Source organism: Drosophila serrata, unplaced genomic scaffold (genome assembly GCF_035046125.1).
Source record: "Drosophila serrata isolate PLE 108 unplaced genomic scaffold, ASM3504612v1 contig_275, whole genome shotgun sequence".
NCBI classification, from domain to species: Eukaryota; Metazoa; Arthropoda; class Insecta; order Diptera; family Drosophilidae; genus Drosophila; species Drosophila serrata.
Window position 1 is genome coordinate 2,138,050 of NW_028257173.1, and position 24,863 is coordinate 2,162,912.

Below are 24,863 nucleotides of genomic sequence, written 5' to 3' on the forward strand. Positions count from 1 at the left end.
TTGATTCAAAGAAGGGAATTATAGTTGTAATCAGAAGCTTGTAGAACTGCGGAGGACTAATTTGTGCGTAAATCGAGTATGCAGTTTTATTGCCCTTATAAAAACTCTCATAAGAAATGTTTCCGAATTGAAATTAATGCATTTTTGGATTTTCTATGAATTTTTTAAATTTTGGTTTATTGACCAAATTGTCATATAAAATATAGATAAATATTGATTCAAAGAAGGGAATTATAGTTGTAATCAGAAGCTTGTAGAACTGCGGAGGACTAATTTGTGCGTAAATCGAGTATGCAGTTTTATTGCCCTTATAAAAACTCGCATAAGAAATGTTTCCGAATTGAAATTAATGCATTTTTGGATTTTCTATGAATTTTTTAAATTTTGGTTTATTGACCAAATTGTCATATAAAATATAGATAAATATTGATTCAAAGAAGGGAATTATAGTTGTAATCAGAAGCTTGTAGAACTGCGGAGGACTAATTTGTGCGTAAATCGAGTATGCAGTTTTATTGCCCTTATAAAAACTCGCATAAGAAATGTTTCCGAATTGAAATTAATGCATTTTTGGATTTTCTATGAATTTTTTAAATTTTGGTTTATTGACCAAATTGTCATATAAAATATAGATAAATATTGACTCAAATAATGGTATTCTAAGTTTAGTCAGAAGCTTATAAAACTGTGAAGGAGTCATTTCCGACCCTATAAATCATATATATTCTTGATCAGCATCAACGGCTGAATCGATCTAACATGGTAAGGTTGAAAAACAATTTTTGAAGTGTTTTTCGATTTTTGCAAAAAAAGATAAGGGGTTACATCATTAAAATTGTCAAAAATCGACAAAAATTTGCATTTTTAATTGAGTATGCAGTTTTATTGCCCTACTAAAAACTAGCATAGAAAATGCTTCCGAATTGAAATTAATGCATTTTTGGATTTTCTATGAATTTTTTAAATTTTGCTTTATTGACAAAATTGTCATATAAGATATAGATAAATATTGACTCAACGAAGGGAATTATAGTTGTAATCAGAAGCTTGTAGAACTGCGGAGGACTAATTTTTGCGTAAATCGAGTATGCAGTTTTATTGCCCTTATAAAAACTCGCATAAGAAATGTTTCCGAATTGAAATTAATGCATTTTTGGATTTTCTATGAATTTTTTAAATTTTGGTTTATTGACCAAATTGTCATATAAAATATAGATAAATATTGATTCAAAGAAGGGAATTATAGTTGTAATCAGAAGCTTGTAGAACTGCGGAGGACTAATTTTTGCGTAAATCGAGTATGCAGTTTTATTGCCCTTATAAAAACTCGCATAAGAAATGTTTCCGAATTGAAATTAATGCATTTTTGGATTTTCTATGAATTTTTTAAATTTTGGTATATTGACCAAATTGTCATATAAAATATAGATAAATATTGACTCAAATAATGGTATTCTAAGTTTAGTCAGAAGCTTGTAAAACTGTGAAGGAGTTATTTCCGACCCTATAAATCATATATATTCTTGATCAGCATCAACAGCTGAATCGACCTAACATGGTACGGTTGAAAAACAATTTTTGAAGATTTTTTCGATTTTTGCAAAAAAAGATAAGGGGTTACATCATTAAAATTGTCAAAAATCGACAAAAATTTGCATTTTTAATTGAGTATGCAGTTTTATTGCCCTACTAAAAACTAGCATAGAAAATGCTTCCGAATTGAAATTAATGCATTTTTGGCTTAGTTATGAGTTTATTCAAATTTGCTTTATTGACAAAATTGTCATATAAAAAATAGATAAATATTGACTCAACGAAGGGAATTATAGTTGTAATCAGAAGCTTGTAGAACTGCGGAGGACTAATTTTTGCGTAAATCGAGTATGCAGTTTTATTGCCCTTATAAAAACTCTCATAAGAAATGTTTCTGAATTGAAATTAATGCATTTTTGGATTTTCTATGAATTTTTTAAATTTTGGTATATTGACCAAATTGTCATATAAAATATAGATAAATATTGATTCAAAGAAGGGAATTATAGTTGTAATCAGAAGCTTGTAGAACTGCGGAGGACTAATTTGTGCGTAAATCGAGTATGCAGTTTTATTGCCCTTATAAAAACTCTCATAAGAAATGTTTCCGAATTGAAATTAATGCATTTTTGGATAATATTTCTATGAATTTTTTAAATTTTGAGTTGTATTGACCAAATTGTCATATAAAATATAGATAAATATTGACTCAAATAATGGTATTCTAAGTTTAGTCAGAAGCTTGTAAAACTGTGAAGGAGTCATTTCCGACCCTATAAATCATATATATTCTTGATCAGCATCAACAGCTGAATCGATCTAACATGGTACGGTTGAAAAACAATTTTTGAAGATTTTTTCGATTTTTGCAAAAAAAGATAAGGGGTTACATCATTAAAATTGTCAAAAATCGACAAAAATTTGCATTTTTAATTGAGTATGCAGTTTTATTGCCCTACTAAAAACTAGCATAGAAAATGCTTCCGAATTGAAATTAATGCATTTTTGGATTTTCTATGAATTTTTTAAATTTTGGTTTATTGACAAAATTGTCATATAAAATATAGATAAATATTGATTCAAAGAAGGGAATTATAGTTGTAATCAGAAGCTTGTAGAACTGCGGAGGACTAATTTGTGCGTAAATCGAGTATGCAGTTTTATTGCCCTTATACAAACTAGCATAAGAAATGTTTCCGAATTAAAATAAATGATTTTTGGATTTTCTATGAATTTTTTAAATTTTGGTTTATTGACAAAATTGTCATATAAAATATAGATAAATATTGATTCAAAGAAGGGAATTATAGTTGTAATCAGAAGCTTGTAGAACTGCGGAGGACTAATTTTTGCGTAAATCGAGTATGCAGTTTTATTGCCCTTATAAAAACTCGCATAAGAAATGTTTCCGAATTGAAATTAATGCATTTTTGGATTTTCTATGAATTTTTTAAATTTTGGTTTATTGACCAAATTGTCATATAAAATATAGATAAATATTGACTCAAATAATGGTATTCTAAGTTTAGTCAGAAGCTTGTAAAACTGTGAAGGAGTCATTTCCGACCCTATAAATCATATATATTCTTGATCAGCATCAACGGCTGAATCGATCTAACATGGTACGGTTGAAAAACAATTTTTGAAGATTTTTTCGATTTTTGCAAAAAAAGATAAGGGGTTACATCATTAAAATTGTCAAAAATCGACAAAAATTTGCATTTTTAATTGAGTATGCAGTTTTATTGCCCTACTAAAACCTAGCATAGAAAGTGCTTCCGAATTGAAATTAATGCATTTTTGGCTTAGTTATGAGTTTTTTAAAATTTGCTTTATTGACAAAATTGTCATATAAAATATAGATAAATATTGACTCAACGAAGGGAATTATAGTTGTAATCAGAAGCTTGTAGAACTGCGGAGGACTAATTTTTGCGTAAATCGAGTATGCAGTTTTATTGCCCTTATAAAAACTCGCATAAGAAATGTTTCCGAATTGAAATTAATGCATTTTTGGATTTTCTATGAATTTTTTAAATTTTGGTTTATTGACCAAATTGTCATATAAAATATAGATAAATATTGATTCAAAGAAGGGAATTATAGTTGTAATCAGAAGCTTGTAGAACTGCGGAGGACTAATTTGTGCGTAAATCGAGTATGCAGTTTTATTGCCCTTATAAAAACTCGCATAAGAAATGTTTCCGAATTGAAATTAATGCATTTTTGGATTTTCTATGAATTTTTTAAATTTTGGTTTATTGACCAAATTGTCATATAAAATATAGATAAATATTGACTCAAATAATGGTATTCTAAGTTTAGTCAGAAGCTTGTAAAACTGTGAAGGAGTCATTTCCGACCCTATAAATCATATATATTCTTGATCAGCATCAACAGCTGAATCGATCTAACATGGTACGGTTGAAAAACAATTTTTGAAGATTTTTTCGATTTTTGCAAAAAAAGATAAGGGGTTACATCATTAAAATTGTCAAAAATCGACAAAAATTTGCATTTTTAATTGAGTATGCAGTTTTATTGCCCTACTAAAAACTAGCATAGAAAATGCTTCCGAATTGAAATTAATGCATTTTTGGCTTAGTTATGAGTTTTTTAAAATTTGCTTTATTGACAAAATTGTCATATAAAATATAGATAAATATTGACTCAACGAAGGGAATTATAGTTGTAATCAGAAGCTTGTAGAACTGCGGAGGACTAATTTGTGCGTAAATCGAGTATGCAGTTTTATTGCCCTTATAAAAACTCGCATAAGAAATGTTTCCGAATTGAAATTAATGCATTTTTGGATTTTCTATGAATTTTTTAAATTTTGGTTTATTGACCAAATTGTCATATAAAATATAGATAAATATTGATTCAAAGAAGGGAATTATAAGTTGTAATCAGAAGCTTGTAGAACTGCGGAGGACTAATTTGATGCGTAAATCGAGTATGCAGTTTTATTGCCCTTATAAAAACTCAGTCATAAGAAATGTTTCCGAATTGAAATTAATGCATTTTTGGATTAGTCTATGAATTTTATTAAATTTTGGTTTATTGACAAAATTGTCATATAAAATATAGATAAATATTGATTCAAAGAAGGGAATTATAGTTGTAATCAGAAGCTTGTAGAACTGCGGAGGACTAATTTGTGCGTAAATCGAGTATGCAGTTTTATTGCCCTTATAAAAACTCTCATAAGAAATGTTTCCGAATTGAAATTAATGCATTTTTGGATTTTCTATGAATTTTTTAAATTTTGGTTTATTGACAAAATTGTCATATTAAATATAGATAAATATTGATTCAAAGAAGGGAATTATAGTTGTAATCAGAAGCTTGTAGAACTGCGGAGGACTAATTTGTGCGTAAATCGAGTATGCAGTTTTATTGCCCTTATAAAAACTCGCATAAGAAATGTTTCCGAATTGAAATTAATGCATTTTTGGATTTTCTATGAATTTTTTAAATTTTGGTTTATTGACCAAATTGTCATATAAAATATAGATAAATATTGATTCAAATAATGGTATTCTAAGTTTAGTCAGAAGCTTGTAAAACTGTGAAGGAGTCATTTCGACCCAATAAATCATATATATTCTTGATCAGCATCAACAGCTGAATCGATCTAACATGGTACGGTTGAAAAACAAGTTTTATTGCCCTACTAAAAACTAGCATAAGAAAATGCTTCCGAATTGAAATTAATGCATTTTTGGCTTAGTTATGAGTTTTTTAAAATTTGCTTTATTGACAAAATTGTCATATAAAATATAGATAAATATTGACTCAACGAAGGGAATTATAGTTGTAATCAGAAGCTTGTAGAACTGCGGAGGACTAATTTGTGCGTAAATCGAGTATGCAGTTTTATTGCCCTTATAAAAACTAGCATAAGAAATGTTTCCGAATTGAAATTAATGCATTTTTGGATTTTCTATGAATTTTTTAAATTTTGGTTTATTGACAAAATTGTCATATAAAATATAGATAAATATTGACTCAACGAAGGGAATTATAGTTGTAATCAGAAGCTTGTAGAACTGCGGAGGACTAATTTGGGCGTAAATCGAGTATGCAATTTTATTGCCCTTATAAAAACTCGCATAAGAAATGTTTCCGAATTGAAATTAATGCATTTTTGGATTTTCTATGAATTTTTTAAATTTTGCTTTATTGACAAAATTGTCATATGAAATATAGATAAATATTGACTCAAATAATGGTATTCTAAGTTTAGTCAGCAGCTTGTAAAACTGTGAAGGAGTCATTTCCGACCCTATAAATCATATATATTCTTGATCAGCATCAACAGCTGAATCGATCTAACATGGTACGGTTGAAAAACAATTTTTGAAGATTTTTTCGATTTTTGCAAAAAAAGATAAGGGGTTACATCATTAAAATTGTCAAAAATCGACAAAAATTTGCATTTTTAATTGAGTATGCAGTTTTATTGCCCTACTAAAAACTAGCATAGAAAATGCTTCCGAATTGAAATTAATGCATTTTTGGCTTTTTTATGAGTTTTTTTAAATTTGCTTTATTGACAAAATTGTCATATAAAATATAGATAAATATTGACTCAACGAAGGGAATTATAGTTGTAATCAGAAGCTTGTAGAACTGCGGAGGACTAATTTGTGCGTAAATCGAGTATGCAGTTTTATTGCCCTTATAAAAACTCGCATAAGAAATGTTTCCGAATTGAAATTAATGCATTTTTGGATTTTCTATGAATTTTTTAAATTTTGCTTTATTGACAAAATTGTCATATAAGATATAGATAAATATTGACTCAACGAAGGGAATTATAGTTGTAATCAGAAGCTTGTAGAACTGCGGAGGACTAATTTGTGCGTAAATCGAGTATGCAGTTTTATTGCCCTTATAAAAACTCGCATAAGAAATGTTTCCGAATTGAAATTAATGCATTTTTGGATTTTCTATGAATTTTTTAAATTTTGGTTGATTGACCAAATTGTCATATAAAATATAGATAAATATTGACTCAAATAATGGTATTCTAAGTTTAGTCAGAAGCTTGTAAAACTGTGAAGGAGTCATTTCCGACCCTATAAATCATATATATTCTTGATCAGCATCAACGGCTGAATCGATCTAACATGGTACGGTTGAAAAACAATTTTTGAAGATTTTTTCGATTTTTGCAAAAAAAGATAAGGGGTTACATCATTAAAATTGTCAAAAATCGACAAAAATTTGCATTTTTAATTGAGTATGCAGATTTATTGCCCTACTAAAAACTAGCATAGAAAATGCTTCCGAATTGAAATTAATGCATTTTTGGCTTAGTTATGAGTTTTTTAAAATTTGCTTTATTGACAAAATTGTCATATAAAATATAGATAAATATTGACTCAACGAAGGGAATTATAGTTGTAATCAGAAGCTTGTAGAACTGCGGAGGACTAATTTGTGCGTAAATCGAGTATGCAGTTTTATTGCCCTTATAAAAACTCGCATAAGAAATGTTTCCGAATTGAAATTAATGCATTTTTGGATTTTCTATGAATTTTTTAAATTTTGGTTTATTGACAAAATTGTCATATAAAATATAGATAAATATTGATTCAACGAAGGGAATTATAGTTGTAATCAGAAGCTTGTAGAACTGCGGAGGACTAATTTGTGCGTAAATCGAGTATGCAGTTTTATTGCCCTTATAAAAACTCGCATAAGAAATGTTTCCGAATTGAAATTAATGCATTTTTGGATTTTCTATGAATTTTTTAAATTTTGGTTTATTGACCAAATTGTCATATAAAATATAGATAAATATTGACTCAAATAATGGTATTCTAAGTTTAGTCAGCAGCTTGTAAAACTGTGAAGGAGTCATTTCCGACCCTATAAATCATATATATTCTTGATCAGCATCAACAGCTGAATCGATCTTACAAGGTACGGTTGAAAAACAATTTTTGAAGATTTTTTCGATTTTTGCAAAAAAAGATAAGGGGTTACATCATTAAAATTGTCAAAAATCGACAAAAATTTGCATTTTTAATTGAGTATGCAGATTTATTGCCCTACTAAAAACTAGCATAGAAAATGCTTCCGAATTGAAATTAATGCATTTTTGGCTTAGTTATGAGTTTTTTAAAATTTGCTTTATTGACAAAATTGTCATATAAAATATAGATAAATATTGACTCAACGAAGGGAATTATAGTTGTAATCAGAAGCTTGTAGAACTGCGGAGGACTAATTTGTGCGTAAATCGAGTATGCAGTTTTATTGCCCTTATAAAAACTAGCATAAGAAATGTTTCCGAATTGAAATTAATGCATTTTTGGATTTTCTATGAATTTTTTAAATTTTGCTTTATTGACCAAATTGTCATATAAAATATAGATAAATATTGATTCAAATAATGGTATTCTAAGTTTAGTCAGCAGCTTGTAAAACTGTGAAGGAGTCATTTCCGACCCTATAAATCATATATATTCTTGATCAGCATCAACAGCTGAATCGATCTTACAAGGTACGGTTGAAAAACAATTTTATTGATTTAGATTTATTGCCCTACTAAAAACTAGCATAGAAAATGCTTCCGAATTGAAATTAATGCATTTTTGGCTTAGTTATGAGTTTTTTAAAATTTGCTTTATTGACAAAATTGTCATATAAAATATAGATAAATATTGACTCAACGAAGGGAATTATAGTTGTAATCAGAAGCTTGTAGAACTGCGGAGGACTAATTTGTGCGTAAATCGAGTATGCAGTTTTATTGCCCTTATAAAAACTCGCATAAGAAATGTTTCCGAATTGAAATTAATGCATTTTTGGATTTTCTATGAATTTTTTAAATTTTGGTTTATTGACCAAATTGTCATATAAAATATAGATAAATATTGATTCAAAGAAGGGAATTATAGTTGTAATCAGAAGCTTGTAGAACTGCGGAGGACTAATTTGTGCGTAAATCGAGTATGCAGTTTTATTGCCCTTATAAAAACTCACATAAAAAATGTTTCCGAATTGAAATAAATGCATTTTTGGATTTTCTATGAATTTTTTAAATTTTGGTTGATTGACCAAATTGTCATATAAAATATAGATAAATATTGACTCAAATAATAGTATTCTAAGTTTAGTCAGAAGCTTGTAAAACTGTGAAGGAGTCATTTCCGACCCAATAAATCATATATATTCTTGATCAGCATCAACAGCTGAATCGATCTAACAAGGTACGGTTGAAAAACAATTTTTGAAGATTTTTTCGATTTTTGCAAAAAAAGATAAGGGGTTACATCATTAAAATTGTCAAAAATCGACAAAAATTTGCATTTTTAATTGAGTATGCAGATTTATTGCCCTACTAAAAACTAGCATAGAAAATGCTTCCGAATTGAAATTAATGCATTTTTGGCTTAGTTATGAGTTTTTTTAAATTTGCTTTATTGACAAAATTGTCATATAAAATATAGATAAATATTGACTCAACGAAGGGAATTATAGTTGTAATCAGAAGCTTGTAGAACTGCGGAGGACTAATTTGTGCGTAAATCGAGTATGCAGTTTTATTGCCCTTATAAAAACTCGCATAGAAAATGTTTCCGAATTGAAATTAATGCATTTTTGGATTTTCTATGAATTTTTTAAATTTTGGTTTATTGACCAAATTGTCATATAAAATATAGATAAATATTGATTCAAAGAAGGGAATTATAGTTGTAATCAGAAGCTTGTAGAACTGCGGAGGACTAATTTGTGCATAAATCGAGTATGCAGTTTTATTGCCCTTATAAAAACTCTCATAAGAAATGTTTCCGAATTGAAATTAATGCATTTTTGGATTTTCTATGAATTTTTTAAATTTTGGTTTATTGACAAAATTGTCATATAAAATATAGATAAATATTGATTCAAAGAAGGGAATTATAGTTGTAATCAGAAGCTTGTAGAACTGCGGAGGACTAATTTGTGCGTAAATCGAGTATGCAGTTTTATTGCCCTTATAAAAACTCTCATAAGAAATGTTTCCGAATTGAAATTAATGCATTTTTGGCTTAGTTATGAGTTTATTAAAATTTGCTTTATTGACAAAATTGTCATATAAAAAATAGATAAATATTGACTCAACGAAGGGAATTATAGTTGTAATCAGAAGCTTGTAGAACTGCGGAGGACTAATTTGTGCGTAAATCGAGTATGCAGTTTTATTGCCCTTATAAAAACTAGCATAAGAAATGTTTCCGAATTGAAATTAATGCATTTTTGGATTTTCTATGAATTTTTTAAATTTTGGTTTATTGACAAAATTGTCATATAAAATATAGATAAATATTGATTCAAAGAAGGGAATTATAGTTGTAATCAGAAGCTTGTAGAACTGCGGAGGACTAAATTTTGTGCGTAAATCGAGTATGCAATTTTGTTGCCCTTATAAAAACTCGCATAAGAAATGTTTCCGAATTGAAATTAATGCATTTTTGGATTTTCTATGAATTTTTTAAATTTTGGTTGATTGACCAAATTGTCATATAAAATATAGATAAATATTGACTCAAATAATGGTATTCTAAGTTTAGTCAGCAGCTTGTAAAACTGTGAAGGAGTCATTTCCGACCCTATAAATCATATATATTCTTGATCAGCATCAACAGCTGAATCGATCTAACAAGGTACGGTTGAAAAACAATTTTTGAAGATTTTTTCGATTTTTGCAAAAAAAGATAAGGGGTTACATCATTAAAATTGTCAAAAATCGACAAAAATTTGCATTTTTAATTGAGTATGCAGATTTATTGCCCTACTAAAAACTAGCATAGAAAATGCTTCCGAATTGAAATTAATGCATTTTTGGCTTAGTTATGAGTTTTTTTAAATTTGCTTTATTGACAAAATTGTCATATAAAATATAGATAAATATTGACTCAACGAAGGGAATTATAGTTGTAATCAGAAGCTTGTAGAACTGCGGAGGACTAATTTGTGCGTAAATCGAGTATGCAGTTTTATTGCCCTACTAAAAACTAGCATAGAAAATGCTTCCGAATTGAAATTAATGCATTTTTGGATTTTCTATGAATTTTTTAAATTTTGGTTTATTGACAAAATTGTCATATGAAATATAGATAAATATTGATTCAAAGAAGGGAATTATAGTTGTAATCAGAAGCTTGTAGAACTGCGGAGGACTAATTTGTGCGTAAATCGAGTATGCAGTTTTATTGCCCTTATAAAAACTCGCATAAGAAATGTTTCCGAATTGAAATTAATGCATTTTTGGATTTTCTATGAATTTTTTAAATTTTGGTTGATTGACCAAATTGTCATATAAAATATAGATAAATATTGACTCAAATAATGGTATTCTAAGTTTAGTCAGAAGCTTGTAAAACTGTGAAGGAGTCATTTCCGACCCAATAAATCATATATATTCTTGATCAGCATCAACAGCTCAATCGATCTAACAAGGTACGGTTGAAAAACAATTTTTGAAGATTTTTTCGATTTTTGCAAAAAAAGATAAGGGGTTACATCATTAAAATTGTCAAAAATCGACAAAAATTTGCATTTTTAATTGAGTATGCAGATTTATTGCCCTACTAAAAACTAGCATAGAAAATGCTTCCGAATTGAAATTAATGCATTTTTGGCTTAGTTATGAGTTTTTTTAAATTTGCTTTATTGACAAAATTGTCATATAAAATATAGATAAATATTGACTCAACGAAGGGAATTATAGTTGTAATCAGAAGCTTGTAGAACTGCGGAGGACTAATTTGTGCGTAAATCGAGTATGCAGTTTTATTGCCCTTATAAAAACTAGCATAAGAAATGTTTCCGAATTAAAATTAATGCATTTTTGGATTTTCTATGAATTTTTTAAATTTTGCTTTATTGACAAAATTGTCATATAAAATATAGATAAATATTGACTCAACGAAGGAAATTATAGTTGTAATCAGAAGCTTGTAGAACTGCGGAGGACTAATTTGTGCGTAAATCGAGTATGCAGTTTTATTGCCCTTATAAAAACTCGCATAAGAAATGTTTCCGAATTGAAATTAATGCATTTTTGGATTTTCTATGAATTTTTTAAATTTTGGTTGATTGACCAAATGGTCATATAAAATATAGATAAATATTGACTCAAATAATGGTATTCTAAGTTTAGTCAGAAGCTTGTAAAACTGTGAAGGAGTCATTTCCGACCCAATAAATCATATATATTCTTGATCAGCATCAACAGCTCAATCGATCTAACAAGGTACGGTTGAAAAACAATTTTTGAAGATTTTTTCGATTTTTGCAAAAAAAGATAAGGGGTTACATCATTAAAATTGTCAAAAATCGACAAAAATTTGCATTTTTAATTGAGTATGCAGATTTATTGCCCTACTAAAAACTAGCATAGAAAATGCTTCCGAATTGAAATTAATGCATTTTTGGCTTAGTTATGAGTTTTTTTAAATTTGCTTTATTGACAAAATTGTCATATAAAATATAGATAAATATTGACTCAACGAAGGGAATTATAGTTGTAATCAGAAGCTTGTAGAACTGCGGAGGACTAATTTGTGCGTAAATCGAGTATGCAGTTTTATTGCCCTTATAAAAACTAGCATAGAAAATGTTTCCGAATTGAAATTAATGCATTTTTGGATTTTCTATGAATTTTTTAAATTTTGGTTTATTGACAAAATTGTCATATAAAATATAGATAAATATTGATTCAAAGAAGGGAATTATAGTTGTAATCAGAAGCTTGTAGAACTGCGGAGGACTAATTTGTGCGTAAATCGAGTATGCAGTTTTATTGCCCTTATAAAAACTCGCATAAGAAATGTTTCTGAATTGAAATTAATGCATTTTTGGATTTTCTATGAATTTTTTAAATTTTGGTTTATTGACCAAATTGTCATATAAAATATAGATAAATATTGACTCAACGAAGGAAATTATAGTTGTAATCAGAAGCTTGTAGAACTGCGGAGGACTAATTTGGGCGTAAATCGAGTATGCAATTTTATTGCCCTTATAAAAACTCGCATAAGAAATGTTTCCGAATTGAAATTAATGCATTTTTGGATTTTCTATGAATTTTTTAAATTTTGGTTGATTGACCAAATGGTCATATAAAATATAGATAAATATTGACTCAAATAATGGTATTCTAAGTTTAGTCAGAAGCTTGTAAAACTGTGAAGGAGTCATTTCCGACCCAATAAATCATATATATTCTTGATCAGCATCAACAGCTCAATCGATCTAACAAGGTACGGTTGAAAAACAATTTTTGAAGATTTTTTCGATTTTTGCAAAAAAAGATAAGGGGTTACATCATTAAAATTGTCAAAAATCGACAAAAATTTGCATTTTTAATTGAGTATGCAGATTTATTGCCCTACTAAAAACTAGCATAGAAAATGCTTCCGAATTGAAATTAATGCATTTTTGGCTTAGTTATGAGTTTTTTAAAATTTGCTTTATTGACAAAATTGTCATATAAAATATAGATAAATATTGACTCAACGAAGGGAATTATAGTTGTAATCAGAAGCTTGTAGAACTGCGGAGGACTAATTTGTGCGTAAATCGAGTATGCAGTTTTATTGCCCTTATAAAAACTCGCATAAGAAATGTTTCCGAATTGAAATTAATGCATTTTTGGATTTTCTATGAATTTTTTAAATTTTGGTTGATTGACCAAATTGTCATATAAAATATAGATAAATATTGACTCAAATAATGGTATTCTAAGTTTAGTCAGAAGCTTGTAAAACTGTGAAGGAGTCATTTCCGACCCAATAAATCATATATATTCTTGATCAGCATCAACAGCTGAATCGATCTAACAAGGTACGGTTGAAAAACAATTTTTGAAGATTTTTTCGATTTTTGCAAAAAAAGATAAGGGGTTACATCATTAAAATTGTCAAAAATCGACAAAAATTTGCATTTTTAATTGAGTATGCAGATTTATTGCCCTACTAAAAACTAGCATAGAAAATGCTTCCGAATTGAAATTAATGCATTTTTGGCTTAGTTATGAGTTTTTTTAAATTTGCTTTATTGACAAAATTGTCATATAAAATATAGATAAATATTGACTCAACGAAGGGAATTATAGTTGTAATCAGAAGCTTGTAGAACTGCGGAGGACTAATTTGTGCGTAAATCGAGTATGCAGTTTTATTGCCCTTATAAAAACTAGCATAAGAAATGTTTCCGAATTGAAATTAATGCATTTTTGGATTTTCTATGAATTTTTTAAATTTTGGTTTATTGACAAAATTGTCATATGAAATATAGATAAATATTGATTCAAAGAAGGGAATTATAGTTGTAATCAGAAGCTTGTAGAACTGCGGAGGACTAATTTGTGCGTAAATCGAGTATGCAATTTTATTGCCCTTATAAAAACTCGCATAAGAAATGTTTCCGAATTGAAATTAATGCATTTTTGGATTTTCTATGAATTTTTTAAATTTTGCTTTATTGACAAAATTGTCATATAAAATATAGATAAATATTGACTCAACGAAGGAAATTATAGTTGTAATCAGAAGCTTGTAGAACTGCGGAGGACTAATTTGGGCGTAAATCGAGTATGCAATTTTATTGCCCTTATAAAAACTCGCATAAGAAATGTTTCCGAATTGAAATTAATGCATTTTTGGATTTTCTATGAATTTTTTAAATTTTGGTTGATTGACCAAATGGTCATATAAAATATAGATAAATATTGACTCAAATAATGGTATTCTAAGTTTAGTCAGAAGCTTGTAAAACTGTGAAGGAGTCATTTCCGACCCTATAAATCATATATATTCTTGATCAGCATCAACAGCTGAATCGATCTAACAAGGTACGGTTGAAAAACAATTTTTGAAGATTTTTTCGATTTTTGCAAAAAAAGATAAGGGGTTACATCATTAAAATTGTCAAAAATCGACAAAAATTTGCATTTTTAATTGAGTATGCAGATTTATTGCCCTACTAAAAACTAGCATAGAAAATGCTTCCGAATTGAAATTAATGCATTTTTGGCTTAGTTATGAGTTTTTTTAAATTTGCTTTATTGACAAAATTGTCATATAAAATATAGATAAATATTGACTCAACGAAGGGAATTATAGTTGTAATCAGAAGCTTGTAGAACTGCGGAGGACTAATTTGTGCGTAAATCGAGTATGCAGTTTTATTGCCCTTATAAAAACTAGCATAGGAAATGTTTCCGAATTGAAATTAATGCATTTTTGGATTTTCTATGAATTTTTTAAATTTTGGTTTATTGACAAAATTGTCATATAAAATATAGATAAATATTGACTCAACGAAGGGAATTATAGTTGTAATCAGAAGCTTGTAGAACTGCGGAGGACTAATTTGTGCGTAAATCGAGTATGCAGTTTTATTGCCCTTATAAAAACTCGCATAAGAAATGTTTCCGAATTGAAATTAATGCATTTTTGGATTTTCTATGAATTTTTTAAATTTTGGTTTATTGACCAAATTGTCATATAAAATATAGATAAATATTGACTCAACGAAGGAAATTATAGTTGTAATCAGAAGCTTGTAGAACTGCGGAGGACTAATTTGTGCGTAAATCGAGTATGCAGTTTTATTGCCCTTATAAAAACTCGCATAAGAAATGTTTCCGAATTGAAATTAATGCATTTTTGGCTTAGTTATGATCAAATACTTTTTACACACTGGTAATAAGTTTTATTGTGGGGTAACTCTTTACTACATCTCTTCTTAGCTTAAAAGAAATATTTTTTTGTTTATGATACAAAATTTTTAAAATACAAAACAAATTAATGATTTCTTCAATTTTCCATATTCTTTGCTAGTGTTGAGCTGTATTTGATTCCATAACGGCGAGGGCATTGCAACTTCGTTCAAGTTGACTCCCCATTCTATTGAGCAAATATGAGAAATATGTCGGAACTGCGTGCGTATTCATACAAATGTGAGTAAAAATTGAAATTAAATTGAAAAAAGAGAATAATGGTAAGGAATATTCCTTGGCAGTGGCAAGAACGGGTTAAATGTGTTACGAGGCAGCTGGAAACCAACAAAACCGGCAGAGGAGGCAAAATGCATCCAACGAGATGCTCCACATACGCATCATCAGAGGCACAAATGCAACTTCCGTTTCCGCTTGCACACACGAGGCTGGGCTTGGAAAATACGGGGATGTGCAGCCCAAACAGTGTCAAACACTATGCTTGCTCAACACTCAGCTCGGCTGATTGCAATTGCTTGGCTTGTTTGCCATACAGCAGCCAGCAGCCAGCAGCACTCATATTTATTTGTGTTTGCCCAGAACGGAACTGCATTTGAATATTTCATAATTTGCGAATATTTCTGTTATGTTCGCATTGGATTTAGATACATCTAGCATTCGTCGACAGGATCTGTTGCTACAGCAGTGGTACGTGTCTGTGGCTTAATTTGTTGCAAATGTAGTTTGTTTTTCAATTAGCAAACACTTCCACTCCGCTCCACTCCATTCGAACCCAAAGCTGCCTAGGAGAGCCACTAATTGGTATTTTATCTTTTAATTTCTAGCACATTTTCAGCACACACACACAGAGACAGACAGACAGCCGGAGATAGATATAGAAATCCCAGCTGGGATAGCTTAGAGACACTCGCTACGTTTTAGTTTTCAATTGTTTGCCGGAGGATTTTCCAAATGCTCTCACTCCGGTCTACTTTTCCAATCCCACCAATCCCTCCACATTTCCACTTCCACTTTTCTCCAAGCATTTGCCATTGGCTGCGTTTTCGTTTGCACTTCGGTGAGCCGCATAAATTATTTTATTATTTAGCTGTCGCATTAATGCCAATTGAATTTGTTTGATTAGACTTGACGGGTGAGGGAAAAGAAGTGAATAATCACTGGTTGTGCTCTGCTCGTTAATTGTGTTTGTCACGCTTTTCAATGCGATTTTCCCTAGCAAAGGGTATGCTTAAAAATGCTCTTATTTACGAATTTATTATACTGGTTATATTAAAAAATAATTGGAAAATATTTCTAATTTCTCTACAACAAGAAAATACTTAGTTAATCAGTTATATTTTTGCCCTTTCAAGTGGATTATTGACAAATTGTTGCCACAGTTATTAGCATTATAATGTTTATAATTAGTTGAACATCGATGGAACCGCCTAATTATATTTCTACCCAATGAACTCACCTTTTTATGAATACTATTCTGCTGGTTTTGTGAAAAATAATTAATAAATATATGCATGCCTGCATCATATTAATACTTGTCATAAAAATTGGCTAACCGCGCTCTCAGTATCATCTGCTCTGCTCCACAACAATGTTGTTGCTGTTCGCATGACAAACGATGTGACAATTTAAATCTATTGGGGAAAGCTGTGTGATAAATTGGCCTCCGCCAAACAGAGCATCGTTTGTTTGACAACGTAAAAAGAGAAGAGCAAAAAATTAAACACGGAAAATTAAAACAAAAAACGAAAAGTGTGCAGTGAAAAATGCATCAGCGGAGAGGCAACAACAAAGAATCGAGGTTTCGGGGCCAACAGTGAGTGGAACACTTTTGTCTGACACTGTCAATTTGGTATTAAAATATCGCACAGAGCTTTATTAAACTGGACAGTTGATCCAAGAGCTCAAATGGCAGCTGGAAAAGTTAAAGTCTACGAGGGATATTCTTTGAAACATCTTTAAATAATTTAACACAATTTACAGGGGGGGAATTATTGATCATTTTGGAGGTACATATGTTTCACGTAAGTAATTACCTTGTACTTTCATTTAATATGTATTTTAATTATGTTAAGCATCTTCAATTAATTTAATTTAATTGCTGATAATTCTCACTCTTATTATACAATTTTTTTTACAATAACACTATATTATATTTATATTCTAATCTCATTTTATGGTTTTTCTGATAGGAATAGGTTTATTAACAATCTGCGGCTCGTTCCTCTTTACTAATTAGCAGGCACACGCCCTCGGGCTTATTTAACCCGTGCTATCTGAGGCCAATTTGGTCGCTGCCTTATCAATGTCAAAGGAACTACAAACACAGCTAAAACAGTAATTGAGCAAACTATTTATAAGCAAATACCATAGAGGGGGACGTAATAAAAACAATTTTATTTTTGGTAATTTTCACTAGAAGTGAAACCTTGAAGGAACCCCCATTCAATGTCCGCTCGTTTGGCACGCAATGCGTTTACTTGTTTTTTTCCTGTGGGTTCTCGGTTAGTTAGTTCGTAATTATTTAAATGGTACAAGATGCTCCATAATGATAACACTCCACAACCGGCACGTTTCATTGGTTTCCTGTTCTTTTTTTTTTGTTTTGCGTTTTTGGGAAAGAACTTTGGGGCAAGGGGCTGAGAATTAATTGCCGCTGTAGTTTGGCTTCGGTTTTTGGTTTTCAGTTTTCGGTTTCGGCTTGTCTTTCATTTCGGGATAGTTACTTTGCCTCACTGCCGGAACAGTTGTAGTTGCAGTAGTCACTGTTTTTCCACGCTGTAAGCGGTGTGGGATTTTATATGGCGCAAAGTTTTCCGGAACTGCTTATCGGAAGCAGCAGAAAAGTTCGCCCAAAAAGCCCGCAAGTGTGTGGTAATAAAAAGTTCTCTCTGTCTCTCCTCTCTTCCCAGTCCCATCCATAACTACCCCCCAAAAACGTTCGTTATGCGACTTAATTGTTAGCTGTAAAGATTTACCATCACAAAAGCTGTTGGATGGGGAGGGGGAAAAAAACCAAGAGTCAAGATAGAGGAGGTCCTTCCAGCTCACTCACAGCCATGCATTGTTTATTTATGTTTAAATTTTTAATGACAATTTGTTGCGAAAGAAGTTTTTAAGTTGGCATGTTTTCACTACGGGAAATTGTAGATAGTAAAATGTGTTTAAATTAAATGGTAACCCATAAACAATTGTTTAATTTGTTACCAAGAAATTGAATCATGATTTTATGAAATAAAACCTATTCGGTATATCATAAAAAAAACTACTTATGGTAGGCTTTAGATGAATAAGGTAACTAAAATCATACAAATTGTACATTGATTTCAATGTAACTATAATTTATGGAATAGTTTCCATCATTTCCATCATTTCCACCTTCAAAGTCTAACCGACGAGGACAGTGCTAAAATCCAACCCCAGAGAGAGCAATCATCGGCTGCAAAAAAAGGACATTGCGAGCATTTAAGCTTTCTCAATGAATAATATTTGTGCAGTTGCCGCAACAAAAAAACAGAAAGTATTAAACAAAACAAGGCTCCCAAACAACCTTAACAGCCGCATCCACATCTACATCCTTTTTCCACAGTTGGCAAGGAATAACCATCCGCCGCTTGTCAGCACTTGTTTGCTTGTTAAGGTTGCGTTCCTCTTCGCTGCAGCTCTCTGATGTCCTTTTTCTTTCGAGGAATATTTTTTGTGCAGCTGCACTTAAACATAAAGTAGCAAAGGTAAACACAATATTATAAAAACAAGGACCACAAAAAAGAGAGCGGACTAAAAAACAGAGAAAAAAGAGAAATAAGGGGAAGCGGAGACATTAAAGTGCAGCCTGCGTTGGCTGAGGATGTACCACCAATAAAATACGAGAGAAACGGCAAAAAACTGCGCAAAATTATATATGTATTACAAGGATAAATATATTAGGCACTGGCAAAATAATTTTGATAATACCTAAAGGTTGGTGTTATAAATAAATTTAAATAAAAAAAAAAAATTGGTACAGAAGATTATTTAATGAAACATTTTTGAGAAATATAAATGAATTGTTTGATAGTCATTAAGGATATGGTTTGTAAATTTACCTAATTTAAAAGTTAAACTTATGCAGCTGCATATTAAATTATTTGGAATTTTTAAATGCTGAACTCTCTAATCTAAACTAAGTAAATAATCACTTCTTTAACTAAATAAAAATGAATTGAATAATGTTCAGTGCATGTCAGCTAATGTTTATATAGAAGCAGGCACACCAGGTGCACTTTTGTGTCTGTACTGGTGTGTCCTTGCACGGCTACACGTGGATTCTAATGCCAGTGTGTGTATGTATTTGAGGTGTATCCGTTTAGGATACTCCTTTTCCAACAGGAGCAGAGCCGCCGAAGAAACAGCACTCAGCGCTAGGCTACACACACACATTAATGTTGTCCAAGTGCCACACTAAATTATGTATGTGCCCAGCATGTGTGTGTGTGTGTCTGTCTCTCCTGCCACGACTTGTGTCCCTCGTCCTTGGGGTAGGAAAATACCCTCCCCCAAACCCATTCCCATTCCATGTGCAAATAGTTTTTCAAAGTGCTTGAAACGCGTGCCGCCAGACACCGCAACTGTAATTATGTTGAAAGTAAAAAGCTTGTGAAATATTAAGTACTGACTTGGCCTGCCACATGCTGCACTAACCGAATGTTTGAGTGTGTGTGTGTGTGAGTTAAATATTTAAAACAAGTGCAATTTCTTGACGACTTTTTCAATACCTCTGCAGCGACTATTTTCTCTGTGGGAATATATTTGAAAATATTCAACAGGAAATAAAGGATATCCTACATTCGAGACAGATATAAATGCATCAAGATTTATAGATCTTGTTCACAAATTTTAAACAAATCGATTATTATTTTTTTAATATTATGAAGAAGATATGTGGGATCCGGTAGTGTTGGTAGGGTGGCTAAAGTTACCAGAAGCGGACTCACATACTAAGTCTCTGATTCCCTTCGATAGAATATACTGAAAGGGAGTAATCGATTGCAGATAAGTCTGGCATCTCCTCGCAAAGGCATTCGCCGCCAGAATCTCGTTTTGCTTGGACGTTCTAAATTAAGATAACCACGTTGTGTTAAATTAAGATTGAATTAAGTTACAAGTTACCAGTTAAATGTATTAAACAATATCATTAAATCAAAGCCGGTGTTACAACTTTCTAAAAGAGGACACTGCAATTTTAGGGGCTCGACCGAGGATATTGCCCAGCATTTGACAACTTGAACCTTAATAAAATATAATTAACAAGAAACATTGTGCAGTGAGGTGGATGACAAATTTAGAACATTTTGGAACTGGTTAAGAGTTCGGAAAAGCCACGCAAATTGGTCAACGAGTGACAGAGACAGCAAGGGACGCGCAAAGAATTTCATCACAAAGCGTAAGGAAATTCTTCGAAAGGCGGAAAGCAGACACACACATGGGCGAGTGAGACGGAAGCAGCGAGTGACGACGACGAAACCGAGTGGCAGCGTCTAAATGTAGATTGCATCGAATCAGGCTGGTAAAGAGCAAAGATTCAAGAAGCAGCGGATTGGCTGGAGAAAACAGAAGCAAGGCGAGGAAAGGCAAGACACTTGGTGGCGTTCGAGGAACACGCAGACAAGAACGTGCATGTCAAGATTGGAACACAGAGTTGGAGGAAGAGAGCTGGAACACGAGGATCAAGCAGCAGATCAAGCTAGAGAAGATCAGGAGTTCGACAAGCAGAGGCGAAGCGGGATAAGGTGCGGAGCAGGAGCAGTAGAACATCAGCAGAACCTTATTGGCCATAGCAAAGGCACATGGTTTTGCAAGTCTTCAGAAATTGGATTCCAATTGGAGGCATTGCGAAGTAGTAGGTAGCTGTGTGAAGAAGAAGAAGGCGGTGGACGTGAAAAGAAGCGAGACAGCACGAGGCGAAACAGGGTCGTCGCAGGCTAAGTAGCAGTCTGATCGTATGTGTGAAGAAGAAGGCGAACGCTACAGAAGGCGGTGGACGTGAAAAGAAGCGAGACAGCACGAGGCGAAACAGGGTCGTCGCAGGCTATGTAACAGTCTGATTGTATGTATGTGTGAAGAAGCAAAAGCAGGACTGTTAGTTTGTTTACAATTGTATCGAGAAAGATTAGAGTTAAAACACAATTTTGTCATCATATTAACTGTAATTTTCAACAGAATATTTTTGTAAAATGGAGAGAAGCGAGATCTTGGCATTGCGAGTGGAGGAATTGCGACGGATGCTGTCAGAGCTGCAGTTGAATACAACCGGATTGAAAGCTGAATTACAACAACGATTGCTAACTCATTTTGGGTTAATGGATGAGGGTGAGTCAGAGACAGAGGGTGAGCCCGTACAGTTTAGGTCAACAGTAGCCACACCAACCACCCACCACAACAGAGTAGACAACCAACATGGCCAAGTTTCCCAACATAGATCGTGGTTTACTTTGAAAGATGTAGAAGGAAGTGTTTCTCAGTTTTCTGGCTCAGGTGTCCCAAATATAGATTTGTGGATTGAGGAGATGGAAGATTGTTCTGCTACCGTAGAGTGGAGCCCTTTGCAGCAGTATGTTTATGCAAAACAGCTACTATGTGGAGCAGCCAAAATGTTTGTACGTAGCCAGAGAAACATTAAGGACTGGGAAAGTTTGAAGTTAGCTCTCCTACAAGAGTTCGGAGTGCAGGTTTCTACAGCCGAGATTCATCGCAGGCTAGGAAAGCGTCGTCAGCAAAAAAGTGAATCTTTACAGGAGTATTTATATGCCCTAATGGAGATAGCTAAGCCTATACGGTTGGAAGACGAAAGTCTAATCGAGTACTTCGTAGAAGGTATACCAGATGCTAGATTGAATAAATCGATGTTATATCAGGCTAGAAATCTGAAAGAGTTGAAGTGGCAGATTGAAGCATACCAGAAGGCAAGAAGCTCGTATAAGCCAGACAACAAGTACACTCTCCAAAGCAGTAAGGTATTTAAAGAGTCGGTCAACGAAAAGACAACAGAGTCGGTTAGGAAATGTTTTAGGTGCGGAGATCCGTCTCATATGAAGAGAGACTGTCCAGTACAATCGAAATGTTTCAAGTGTAATCAGCCAGGGCATCGAGCAGCGCAGTGTAAAGTAGGGACTCAAGTCAAAACGGAAGAAAGAACTAACGTGGTTCAGGCGGAGAAAATAATTCCGAAGCATTCTCATACATCTTGTGGTTTAGAAGTAAAGTCCGTATTTTGTTCGAATGTTGAATTCAAAGGACTTGTAGATACCGGAGCAGAGTTGTGTTTGATGCGTAGGTGTGTATTTTTAAAACTTGATATAGGCGTTGGCAGTTTGATTGGCAGGCAAAGAGTTTTGACTGGAATTGGAGAAAGTCAGGTGCTGACTTTTGGCAGTTTCAAAGCACCAGTTAGTATCGATGGCATAGAAATGTGGATCGAGTTCCACGTGATTCCAGATGAGGACATGAAGTTTGATGCAATTTTAGGCACTACAATTTTAGAAAACGTAGATATGATGGTCACAAAGAAAGGAACCGTGTTTTCAAAGAGAGTTCAAAGTGTGCAGCCAGCAGAGGTTCAGGGAAGGGAAAGTTCCTGCATGCAGCTTATGAACGAATTTGGCAGCCTTTGTATGTTTAGTACCGAAGATCATAAGTCAGGCTTGGAATTGGATCATTTAAAGGAAAATGTCGCTGTTGAAGTACAGTTGTTGGTGGAAAATTACAAACCAATGAAAAACCATCGTTCACCTGTAGAAATGAAAATTTTGCTGACAGACGAGTTGCCGGTTTTTCAACATCCAAGGCGTTTGGCCTATTGTGATCAAAAGATTGTAGATGATCAAGTGGAGGAATGGCTTAGGGAAAAAATAATCAAACCAAGTACGTCAGAGTTTGCTTCACCAATTGTTTTGGTAGATAAAAAGAATGGGAAGAAGCGTTTATGCTGCGATTACACGGAAACTGAACGAAAAGATTGTCAGAGATAATTTCCCAACAGCACACATGGATTGCGTTTTAGAAAAAGTTCAAGGTGGAGAGGTTTTCACAACTTTGGATTTGACAAATGGATTCTTTCATGTTCCTGTGTCTCCAGAATCTCAAAAGTACACATCATTTGTAACCATGAATGGGCAGTATGAGTTCATGTTTGTACCTTTCGGTATCACAAATTCTCCAGCAGTGTTTACCAGGTTTATAATGGCTGTTCTTCGAGAGGCGATAAGAAACGATGATGCAGTAGTATACATGGACGATGTGATCATTGCCAGCAAAAGTGTAGAACAGGGCTTGGAGAAATTAAAGCGAGTATTGAAAGTGGCAGAAGAAAGTGGTTTCCGTATAAATTGGAGCAAGTGTCAGATGTTGAAGGACAGAGTAAATTTCCTAGGATATATCGTGGAGTTGGGAACAATAAAACCAGGTGAAGAGAAAACAAGAGCGGTTGCAAATTTTCCGATCCCACGAGATAAAAAGGGAATCCAAAGGTTCTTAGGTTTGACTTCGTATTTCAGAAGGTTCGTAGAAAATTACGCTGTGATTGCTAAGCCATTGTCCGATCTGTTACGTAAAGAAGCTAAGTTTGAGTTCAAAGAAAAGCAAGTAGAAGCGTTCGATAAATTAAAAACAGCGCTAATCAATGGGCCTGTTCTTAAGTTGTATGACCCTTCACTCGAAACGGAAATTCATACTGACGCTTCAAAATTTGGATTCGGAGCTGTGTTGCTTCAGCGTGACAAGGAAGATAGCTTGTGGCACCCAATTTTCTATATGAGTCGGAAGACCAAGCCGTGCGAAGAGAAGTACCATTCTTATGAACTGGAAGTGCTTGCAGTTATTGGAGCTTTGGTTAAGTGGCGAGTCTACGTTCTTGGAAAAAGATTTAAAATAGTCACAGACTGCAATGCGTTTGCCATGACTATGAGAAAGAAAGAGATTCCGCTCAGGGTTTCGCGTTGGGCAATGTACCTTCAAGACTTCGACTATGAAATTGAACATAGGTCAGGTAATAAGATGAGACATGTAGATGCGTTGAGCAGGGTGATTTTGTTTCGTTGTGACAGATAGCTTAATACACCGTTTGCGAGCAGCTCAGCTATCAGATGATTGGACCAAGGCCGTGAAGAGTGTTGTCGAAACGAAAGAGTATGAAGATTTCTATATATCAAATGGAATCTTATTCAAAGATCCGAATAGGGAGTTGCTTGTAGTTCCATCGCTTATGGAAGACGAAATCATACGAAACGCCCACAAGCAAGGACACTTTTCATCAAAAAAGACGCAAGAATTGGTCGAGAAGTCTTATTTCATTCCCAAGGTGAGAGAGAAGATAGCGAAGATTGTTGAGAGCTGTGTAGAGTGCATTTTAGTGAATACAAAAGCTGGAAAGCAGGAAGGGTTTTTAACTCCGATAGACAAAGGGGACAAGCCGTTGGTTACATACCATATTGACCATGTTGGCCCGATGGAAGTAACTAAGAAGCGCTATAACCACATTCTCGTCATAGTTGATGCTTTCTCAAAGTATGTATGGTTATACCCTACACGGAGCACTGGGGTTGAAGAAGTTTTG

At 32.6% G+C, this 24,863-nt stretch overlaps 1 long non-coding RNA gene across 1 annotated transcript in view; it reads left to right on the top strand.

Annotated features, from left to right (window-relative positions):
* The window catches only part of LOC147643397 (uncharacterized), a 44,730-nt gene extending 27,924 nt beyond the window's left edge, over positions 1–16,806 (top strand). The window contains exons 2-3 of the long non-coding RNA XR_015272194.1: positions 15,381–15,499; positions 15,562–16,806. This is a non-coding gene — a long non-coding RNA (uncharacterized LOC147643397). The remainder of the gene's footprint in view (positions 1–15,380; positions 15,500–15,561) is intronic.
* The last annotated feature ends 8,057 nt before the right edge of the window (positions 16,807–24,863 follow it).